Genomic DNA, 11076 nt, shown 5'->3' on the forward strand with positions numbered 1-11076 from the left:
GATCTAAGCCAGTAATATATAAATCTCTCATAATATTCCTACTATGTCCATATTCATTTTCAATATTCTTTGATAAACATTTAAATAATCCAATGTTAATTCAGCACAAAAACTAAATTGAATTTCTTTAACCTTTAGAGGACAAATTTTAAACGAGTCCGATTAATTTTTAACCTTGTCCGCCATATTGGATCCGCCATTTTGAATTTTGAAAATCAGATATCAAATCCAACAGGGTTGTCACAGAAATTTTATTTTATTTTCCCCTTAATTTTCTCCAAATTCCAGAAAGTTTGACTTTTCCCCTGACCCCTAAAGAATATTCTGCGATTCACTCTAAAAATGATTAGATACTCAAAAAAATATTCTAAATTTATTTACGAATTTCCTTAATTGTAAAATTATTCAAAAACACCAATAACTTCATTTTTAAAAAAATATTTAATCATTATTATTATTATTATTATTATTATTATTATTAATATTATTATTATTATTATTATTATTATTATTATTATTTTTCCACAAAAACTAAGATATTCAAAAATTTATAATTCAAACCATTATATTGAAATTCAATAACTTATAAGAGTATTATTATAAAACATGACCGAATGATAAAATCATTATTTTATATTTTAAGAATGTTATTAAATGTAACTTCTTCAAAATTATTTCTATCATTTCAATTAAGGGGAGGGTACACCTATATTTTTAACTATGTTAAAGAAATAATTTAAAAATTCAACAAAATTATTTTTAAAAAAGTAATTTTTTGTGAGAAATTCAATACCTATAGTCATAAAATAAAATCGGTCGGAAAATATTTTGACCGTTTTTGAATTTTTATTTTTTTTAAAAATTGTTTGGTTTTGAAATCCATATATACGTAATTTTGTAGAAAATGTTTTTTAATCCACAAAAAAAAAATTTCAAATAAAAAAATTGATTTTCATAATTTTTATAGCATTCTTTTTTTGAAAAAAAAATCTCTGCTCTTAGGTTAAAAATGCTAAAAAATACAATTATTCTTCATTATTTTTTTAAAATGAAAATTCATTTGTTTATTTTTCTAATTAATTTCATATCATAATTTTTATAATATAAAAAATAAAAATACAAAAAAAAAGTAGGATAAAATAACTGTGATCTGAAATTAGAAAGAAAAATAAGCGAATGAATTTTCTTTAAAAAAAAAAATGAAAAATAATTGTATTTTTTAGCATTTTCAGCCTAAAACAAAGATTTTTTTTCAAAAAAATGCTATAAAAATTATGAAAATCAATTTTTTTTATTTAGTAATTTTTTGTGGATTCAAAAACATATTTATTACAAAATTTACGTATGAATTTCAAAATTCCCCAATTTTAAAGAAAAATACAAATTTAAAAGGGTCCAAATATTTTCTGACCGTATATTTATTTTATGGCCATTGAATTCCTCACAAAAAATTATTTTAAAAATAATTTTGTTGAATATTTAAATTATTTCTTTAATATACTTAAAAATATAGGTGTACCCTCACCTTAAATTGCAATTCCCCAGGATTTTATAACTAAAATTCTTCTTTAAAACAATTATTTTTATTATTTTTTCAAAAAATTGTTTTGAGAATTTTCAAACTCATTTGTTTAGAATTCAATTCTACGAAATTTCATAAATTATTCGAAAATTCTTCAAATAATATACATTAGAAAATAAAAACTTTAAATAATTTTTCAAAATTTTCGATTAAGCTTTTTGAAAAAAATTAGTTCTGCATAGAATTTTTTCGAAAAAAGCTGAGATTTTCAAAGATTTTAATTTGAAACCTTTACAAAATTCAATTATTATCTGAAACTTTAACGGAAATTAATTTTTAAATTAATTTTTTATTTATTTATTATTTATTTACAAATCAATTTTTATTAGAAAATTCTACGAGAATTAAATTATTTAAATACAAACACATATATAATTTATTGAATAATTGAATGTTTCTTAAAATTAAATTCTTAAACATAATTTTATAAACAAATTTTTAAATAATATTGAATTCCTTCGTCGAATTTTATTTTAATCAAATTTTTAAGAATAATTAAATTTTCCGAGGAATTCGATTAAAATTGTATTAAAAATAATTGAAATTCATCAATGAGTTTTATTATTTATTAAAATAATTGAATTATTGAGAAGAATTTTATAAAAAAGTTTCAACAAACAATTAATTTTTTTCGAAAAAATTTATGCAAATTCTATTTTTAATAATTGAATATTATTGTGAAATTTCCATTATTTTAGAAAATAATTGAATATTCGTGTAGAATTTTGTGAAAATAGTTTTAAATAATTAAATTCTTTTGGTAAATTTTATTAAAATAATATATATACAAATTATTGAATTAAGAAAAATTTTTTTAAATAATTGAAATTTTGCAATAAATTTTATTAAAATTTTTGAAAATAACTGAATTTTATTATTTTTGAAAATAATTGAATGTTGTGTTTTTTTATGAAAATAATTAAAGTTTACAATGAATTTTATTTTCAATTATTTAATAAATTATTTTCCTATTTAAATAATTGAATTCACGTAGAATTTTCTAATAAAATTTGTTCTTAAAAATGAAATTTTATGTTAAAATTTTAGATAATTGAAATCTCGTGAAGAATTTTATTATTTATGAAAATAATTTGAATTCATGAAACAAATTTTAATAATTTTTTTTTATTAAATAATTGAAATCCTGTAAAAAAATTTATTGGGTACATTTTTTTTAAACAACTGAATTTATTTGAGAAAATTTTATTAAAATAGTAGATTTTGAAAATGCGTTTAAATTTCAGCGAAGAATTTCATTATTATATGTGAAATGTAATTAAATCCTTGCAAAAAATGTTTGAAAATAATTACATTTTTCGAGGAATTTATTTTAAATATTAAAAATAATTGAAATCCTATGAAAATTTTTTATTATTCATGAAAATAATTCTATTCTTACAACGAATTTTATTATACTTTTTAAAATAATTGAATTTTTTTTTTTAATAATTGAATTCATGTGAAAAATTGAGGCCTTGGATCCAATAACTCGCCCGACGCTCGAAGGCACGCGCTAATACCAGTCGGGTAGCAGTGAGTGGCCCAGAGGCGCTCACTGCTCACTGACTGGCAGTTGCGCGTTCCTCCGAGCGTCGGGCGAGTTATTGGATCCAAGGCCTCAATTGTATTACTTGTAAAAATAATTGAATTCTTGCGAAGGAGTTTATTAAAATTTTTGTAAATTTTTAACAATTCCGATTAGTTTTTAATCTTGTATCCGACATGTTGGATCCGCCATTTTGAATTTTAAAAACTAGACATCAAATTCAAAAAGGGACGAACAGAATTGAAAGAACCAATTATCCAAATAAAGTCATAAAGGAACAGTTATTTAAAATTAAAAAAAAAATTGTTTCCTGAAAGAAAAATAAATTATTTATAGATTTTTTTTATCCATAGTTACAAATCATTCAAAAAGACAGTTTCGTAACGTACATTTTATTGTCATATAATTTTTACTACAGGAATATTGATAGCCAGAAAATTGTCGATTTCACTGTTATTTTCAGTACCATCAAGACTATAAACACACACCTCAAATAATCCGATTTATACATTTTGCATTTTATTGTCGTCGAAATATTATTGCATTCAACAAAAAAAAAAAAATCTTTTACCAACAAATAAAAAAAAAATTTTCTGAAAACTTTTTTTTCACACACAAAATTTAATATACAAATAACATTTCGTACAATGAAGTGTCTCATGGTTTCACTAGAAAAGTTAAGGAAAATTTCTTCTTATAAAACTAAAAAAAAAATAACAGTAGTGTTGAAAGTGTGGAGATTTCGTTGTCAGCATATAGTATAAAGAAAAGTCTAACCATATATATTGCTGAAGATAAAACTTTGTCGGTTACTGTGGAAATGTATAGTGGGTCTGGTGACACATGTGATTTTCTTTAGTCTTCACTTTACGCTCACCATATTCTTTTCTAAACTTCCTGGATAGTCATAAGTCATAAAGTGCAAAGAGTTATTCGATGCGTGTGCATTTCAACGTTCCTCTTTTTTTTTTCATAGTAAACTCCTTGGAAAGATGAAAAAAAAAAAAAAAAAAAAAAAAAGATGAAAATGCAATAAGCTTTTTCACATGAAATTTACAATATACTCGTCACTATTCAGATTTATTCAGTTTTATAGCTGTTGCTATTCTTTTACTGGTGAAAGGACGGTTGTAAAATCATGTGATGCCTTAACTATATTGCTCTGTCAATGTGCAAAATGCAATTTTATATTTTCAGGATAGTAACTGTATTAACAGCTTAATACTAAGGAATATAATAGGGTCTCATAATGCTTTTATATTCTATAGGTTTGTCTCAAGACCGAAGAGAAAGTAGATCAAGTTTCTTTTCAAATATATCCCATAGCTTTACCATATATAAAAAAATTTCAATAATATCGAATAGATTATTTTGAGAAAATGTTTTATATTTTTAATTATTAAAATTAATTTGAATACGTTTTCAATTATTTTTCAACTTTCCGCCGTCATGTTTGATCCATAATCTTTAATTTTTTAAACATGACACGTAAGTACCGACCATAGATAAACCCCCGAGTAATTAATTTCAAGCAAATTCGTCTAAATTTAATTTTCTTTGTCCGCCATATTGGATCCGCCATTTTTAATTTTTGAATTGTCTGTCATCATCAACGATACTAAGAAACTCCGAATAACAAGTTTCATGATGACTTCAGTTGAATTTATATTGAAAAATTAGAAAAAATTACTAATATTAATAAATATTAGTAATAATAATAATAATTAATAATTAATAATTATTAATTATTAATTATTAATTAATTGAATAATTAGTAAATAAATTAATTACTAATAATTAATAAATTCATTAATTACTGATAATTATTCTAAAAAAATTTCTGTTTCATGAGTATATAAGTAATATATAGTCAACCTGTCATCAAAACTTGAGTATTTTACTGAGTTACTTAGTGATCCAGTCACTTTGCTATTAGGCCCACTTATTGCTCTTTCTCTCTCTCTTCCGATGCTCGATAAACTCCTGAAGTTTCAAGGATTAGCAATAAAACAAGTTATCAAAGTTCTAACTTTGTATCTGGTCTCTAATGTTTCAACATAACTACTCAGCTTTGATGATATTTAATAGTTGCGAATGTCTCATTATAGACAGATTTTCATGCTATATTCACACCCCATTGTACCAAATGGAAATTGAAATATATTTAGCATTCTAAATATATTTTAATTTTACTGTATTTTCTATTAATTATGACACATTTCACGCCAAAATCAACCAAAACTAACAATCGTCAAATCAAAATTCACAATTTTTTATTTAGCTCAAACATTTTTTATCTTTTAGTACTACTTGAAAGAGAGTTTCTTGATTTTTTGAAAATTTTTTTTAACCATCCTGTTTACAAGATACGAAATTTTCAAAATTTTACGATTTTCAGAGTTTGCACTCGATAATTAATTTTAAAAAAGTAGCAAAAAGTAGCTTTCAAACTATAAGAAAAAGTAGTAAAAAAGTAGATATCGAAAAAATTAAACTTGCCGACCAAATAAACGCTCCAAACTCGTTTTAGACACTTCACACAACTGACAAAAATTCCATTCTATATTTTATTTTTCTGACTTTTTCCTAATTTTCATCAAAAATATTTACTTCTTTCCTATCCTGCTAATAAATTGAATTCCTGACACGTATTTTATTATTCATGAAAGAATCTAAATATTTATAAAAAAATGTAATTCTTGCGAAGAATTTTATAAAAAATTTTAAATAATTTATTTATTTCGAATAATTTTATGCAAATTCTAATTAAAATAATTGAATTTTTGAGAAACTTTTATTATTCATGAAAAAAATTGAATTCTTAGGAAGATTTTTACAAAAATTTTTTACAATTCTATTAAAACTTTTAAGAATAATTGAATTCTTTTGAAGAATTATTTATGCAAATAATTGAATTCTTGGGAAGAATTTTATTAAAATCTAAAAGAATAATTGATTACTGGTGATAAATTTTATTAAAATATTTGAAAATGATTTAATTCCTGTGAAAAATTGAGGGGCTGGATGCTATAATGTGTTTCGCGCCATTCAGTTAACATGGCGCGTAACACATTAGGTATAGCATCCAGCCCCTCAACTTTTTTTAAAATAATTTAATTCTTGCAAAGAATTAACAAAAAAACCATTTTTTACATAATTGATTTTTTCGAGGAATTGAAATAAAATTTTTAAGAATAATTACATTTTTTGAGCAATTCCTGTAAAATTGTATTAAATATAATTAAAATCCTACGATGAATTTTATTATTTATGAAAATAATTAAATTCTTCATAAGAATTTTATATAAACATTGTTTTAAATAATTAATTTTTTCGAAATATAATAAATATTATGAAAATTTTATTTTTAACAATTGAATTCTTGTGGAAAACTTTATTTATGAAAATAATTGAATTTTCGATTAATTACTTTAAAATAGTATTAAAAATAATTGAAATTCTTTGATGAATTTGTTAGCTATAAAAATAGTTGAATTCTTGCTTAGAATTTTATCAATTTTTTTTTTCAAATTGAATTTCTCTGAAAAATGTGATTATTAGTGAAAATAATTGAATTCTTGTGATGAATTTTATTATTTATAAAAATGATTAAATTTTGCAAAGAATTTTATTGAAATGGCTCAAAATAATTGAATTTTCGGGAATAATTTTCTTGTTTATCTAGATAGGTAATTGAATTCTTTCAAAGAATTATTTTTGTAAATAATTGAATTTTTCCAAAGAATTTTAAAAACATTTTTTTAAAGAATTAAATTTTTCGAGAAATTGAAATTAAATTTTTAAGAATAATTACATATTTTTAGCAATTCCTGTTGTAAAATTGTAATAAAAATAATTGAAATTCTGTTAAGAATTTGATTATTTTTGATAATAATTGAATTCTTGCTAACGACTTTATTAGAATTTTTTATAAATAATTGAATTTCCAGGAAAAAATTTATTACTTTTGAAAATAATTAAATTTTTGTGATGAATATTGTAATTTATGAAAATAATTGAATTTTGCAAAGAATTTTATTAAAATGCCTCAAAATAATTGAATTTTCGTGAATAATTTTGTTATTTATCTTTAATAATTGAATTCTTTCGAAGAATTATTTTTGTAAATAATTGCATTCTTGGAAAGAATTTTCTTAAAATCTAAAAGAATAATTGTATTATTTAAAAAAAAAATTAGTTAAAATTCTATTTAAAAAAATTGATTTCTTCCCAGTGGGCACCGGGACATCTAAAAGACGTCTTTAGGACGTCCTATTTTGTCCGTGGACATTTTGGGACAACGTTGTTCTTGTCCGAGAGTCATCATAAAGACAACAAAAAGACTTCTTTAAGATGTTCTATGTCTGCCATTTTTATGTCTTGGGGACATAAAAAAGGAAAAAAAAAGTCCTCAAAAGGACCACATTTTCCATCAGGAACTTCGCAAATTTTCTATTACAAGTAGTTTAATATCTTTAATAATTTCAGGCAATAAATATTTAGAATGGAATTACAAAAGTTTAATGTCAATCCACTGTTAGATAAATTTATATATTTTTAAAAATTAAAAAAAATTGTATGAAATATCAAACATGATAAATTTTCATTTCTAGATAATTGAAATAAAACGCTATTTATATAACGGAAAAATAAAGGCAAAATATAAGGCAATGCAAACATTATTAACCCATGTCTGACAAAGAATATATATTAGAGCATGGTAAATCAAAATCTTTTATTACACCAGTTAATTTTTAATTGTTATTAAAATTGAGAATTTACAGTAGAGGAGTTTTCCATTTTCGTCGTATATTTACACCACGAGAAATTTTTTTTATAAGTGACTATTGCTCATTTTATTATTTCAAATATATATTATTTATTATTCCAATAATATTTTATTGGAAAATTATAATATTAATGTAATGCTATCGTGATATTCTCGGTAATATCATTAGGCGGACATTTTAATATGACTGTAATATTACGTGCAAAATGGATTGCAATATTGATCAGAATAACAATTTTCGTATAATTACAGAGACTAAAAGGGTTTAAGAAAAATGCTTTTTGCTTTATTACCGACAATTTATTTGGAAAACCTTTTATTTAGGATGAAGAAGCTTAACTGAAAAATTGCAATGTATAATGTCCAATTGACGTCCTCGGGACGTCCTAGGGACGTCTTTTGGACATAGAACTTAGAAATTTTTCCTCCGAGAAATGAGATTCCAGTTTTAACTTTTAATAAAAATGACAAACTCTATATAATTACAGAGACTAAAACGGTTTTCGAAAAAAGCTTTTTATTACCAATTTTTTTATTTGGAAAACCTTTTACTTAAGATGAAGAAGCGTAACTGAAAAATTGCAATGTATAATGTCCAATTGACGTCCTCGGGACGTCCTAGGGACGTCTTTTGGACATAGAACTTAGAAATTTTTCCTCCGAGAAATGAGATTCCAGTTTTAACTTTTAATAAAAATGACAAACTCTATATAATTACAGAGACTAAAACGGTTTTCGAAAAAAGCTTTTTATTACCAATTTTTTTATTTGGAAAACCTTTTACTTAAGATGAAGAAGCGTAACTGAAAAATTGCAATGTATAATGTCCAATTGACGTCCTCGGGACGTCCTAGGGACGTCTTTTGGACATAGAACTTAGAAATTTTTCCTCCGAGAAATGAGATTCCATTTTAACAAAAATGAAAAATTCTACACAATTACAGATACTAGAAATATTTATAAAAAAGCCTTTTTGTTTTATGTTGTTGAGCTGAATAAAAATCGGAGATAATTACATAGACTAAAAATGTTTCAGGGTTGCCACAGAACATGGATTTTATAATTCCATGACTTTTCCAGGTTTTCCAGGACACTTTTAAAAAAATTCCAGACCCAAAAATAAAATTGTTTTGATAAATTTGTATCTTATTATATGCCAAAAAAAATATAAAATCCTTTAAGTAAATTATTAATAACATAAGTTATTAATTTTTAATTTTATAAATAATTAAAATTTAAGTAATGAATAAATAAATAATTAATAATTTTAGCTGTAATAAAGATTTTATTCTAAAAATTATAAACAATAACGTACAATATTTTGCTTCTAAGGTACCATTTTACCTATTTTACAGTAGATAAAAAAATAATATATACAGAAAAATAATAGGAATTTAAAAATTTAGTTTTGCTTAGAATTTTTCACAATGAAACGAGTATTTTAACATTTTAAAAACATTTTTGGTTTTTCTAATTCTACTTTCTAATTCTAATTCTACATTGATTTAAATAATGTAAGCTCTAAATTTAAAGTTAAAATGTTGTACAATATGAACTTGAAAACTTGAGATTTTTAATATTCAAATTGAAAAAATTGAATTTTCTGAATAAGACTTTATAAAATTTCCTGACAATTCCAGGTCTAAAAAAAATTTTAAAAACCTTTTATTTAGGATAAAGAGACTACCCGTTTAGAAAAATGGTGAGGGCCCCCGGCGGGGTCCTCTTGCCATAAGGAATCCGTAGGGGCTATGCTACGGGACCTATTTGAAAAATATTGCTTTATTGTAGGTGACTTGCTGACTTGCTTTTGATAATTCAATAAATTATTTATTGACACTAATACACCATGACAAATAATTAAATAGTTTAATAATAATAATAACAACGTTAATAATAAAATAATAGACCATAAATATTCATAAATTAATATTTTTATTATTTAAAAATAAAAATGTCAAAACATTTGTGTTAAAAACGCGTTTTTCATAGTTTAGAATCATAATAAACTTTAATTTTTTATTTAAAAAAAATTTTTTTTTTGGACGTAGAAATTTTTTTTAGTCAATTATATGGGCAATCTATGCGGGCCCCTCGCGAGGGCCCTCATGGATTTGCCCTCATGTGAGTTCAATATTTCCAAAAAAGTAACATTAAATATTTGTTAAAAACGCGATTTTCATTGTTTAAAATCATTATAATCATTAATTTTTGTTATGTAAAAAAATATTTTTTGTTAGAACTTAGAAATTTTTGCTAATTAATGTTGTGGTCAATCCATGCGGGCCCCTCGTGTGGGCCCGCATTGTAAACATAATTTGTTAGTGTAAAAAAAAGTTCGTTGTTTGGACTTAGAAAAATTGTTGAGCAGGGCATTCATAGTGGCTACGAGCAGGGGCCCTGCTGGTGCCCTCGTAAATTTCCATAACTTTGTGATAGAATTTCCGGAAAAATGTCACTCAATGTTTATTTCAGTTGCTTTGAAATGTAATTTAATGCATTCTGATCTAAAGTTTTTTAATAAAAAAAATATTTTTTTGAAACTTAGATAAATTTTTGAGCAGGGCAGCCGTAAGGGCAAAGAGCGGGGCCCTAAGAAATTGATGTATATAATGTCCAATTGACGTCTTCGGGACGTCTTTAAGACGTCTTTTGGACATAAAACTTTGAAATTTTTCCTACGAGAAAAAAGTTGGCAACTTTTTCAAGATCAAGATCAACAACTTTCAAGATAATATCAGTTTCCACATACAGTATCCCCAAACCAGGATGTTTAGTGAATTATGTTTTTTAAATTTCCGAATTTTTTAAATACAGTCAAACCTGGATTATTCGAACTAATTTATAGGCATGATTTGGTTCGGACGATATAAATTGCAATTATTTTCGTTTAAAGTTAATTTAGCTTTAATAAAACAATTTTAGTAACTTCTATTTTTGCAATTTGTTTGAACTTTAAAAATAATAAATATTAAAAATTGTAACATAGCCTTAAAAAACTGTCATTTTAAATGAGCATGTATTCTATTTGTTTTCGTGAGTTATGTGTTTTATAAACGCTATCGCGAATAATGTTTTCATTTAAGAGCCATCGATTTGTCTTCTTTTAAGTAATTACATTAAAAGTCACTGAATAATCACTAAAACTTCTTTGTTTTT

The sequence above is a fragment of the Leptopilina heterotoma genome, unplaced genomic scaffold (genome assembly GCF_015476425.1).
Source record: "Leptopilina heterotoma isolate Lh14 unplaced genomic scaffold, ASM1547642v1 Lhet_264, whole genome shotgun sequence".
NCBI classification, from domain to species: domain Eukaryota; kingdom Metazoa; phylum Arthropoda; class Insecta; order Hymenoptera; family Figitidae; genus Leptopilina; species Leptopilina heterotoma.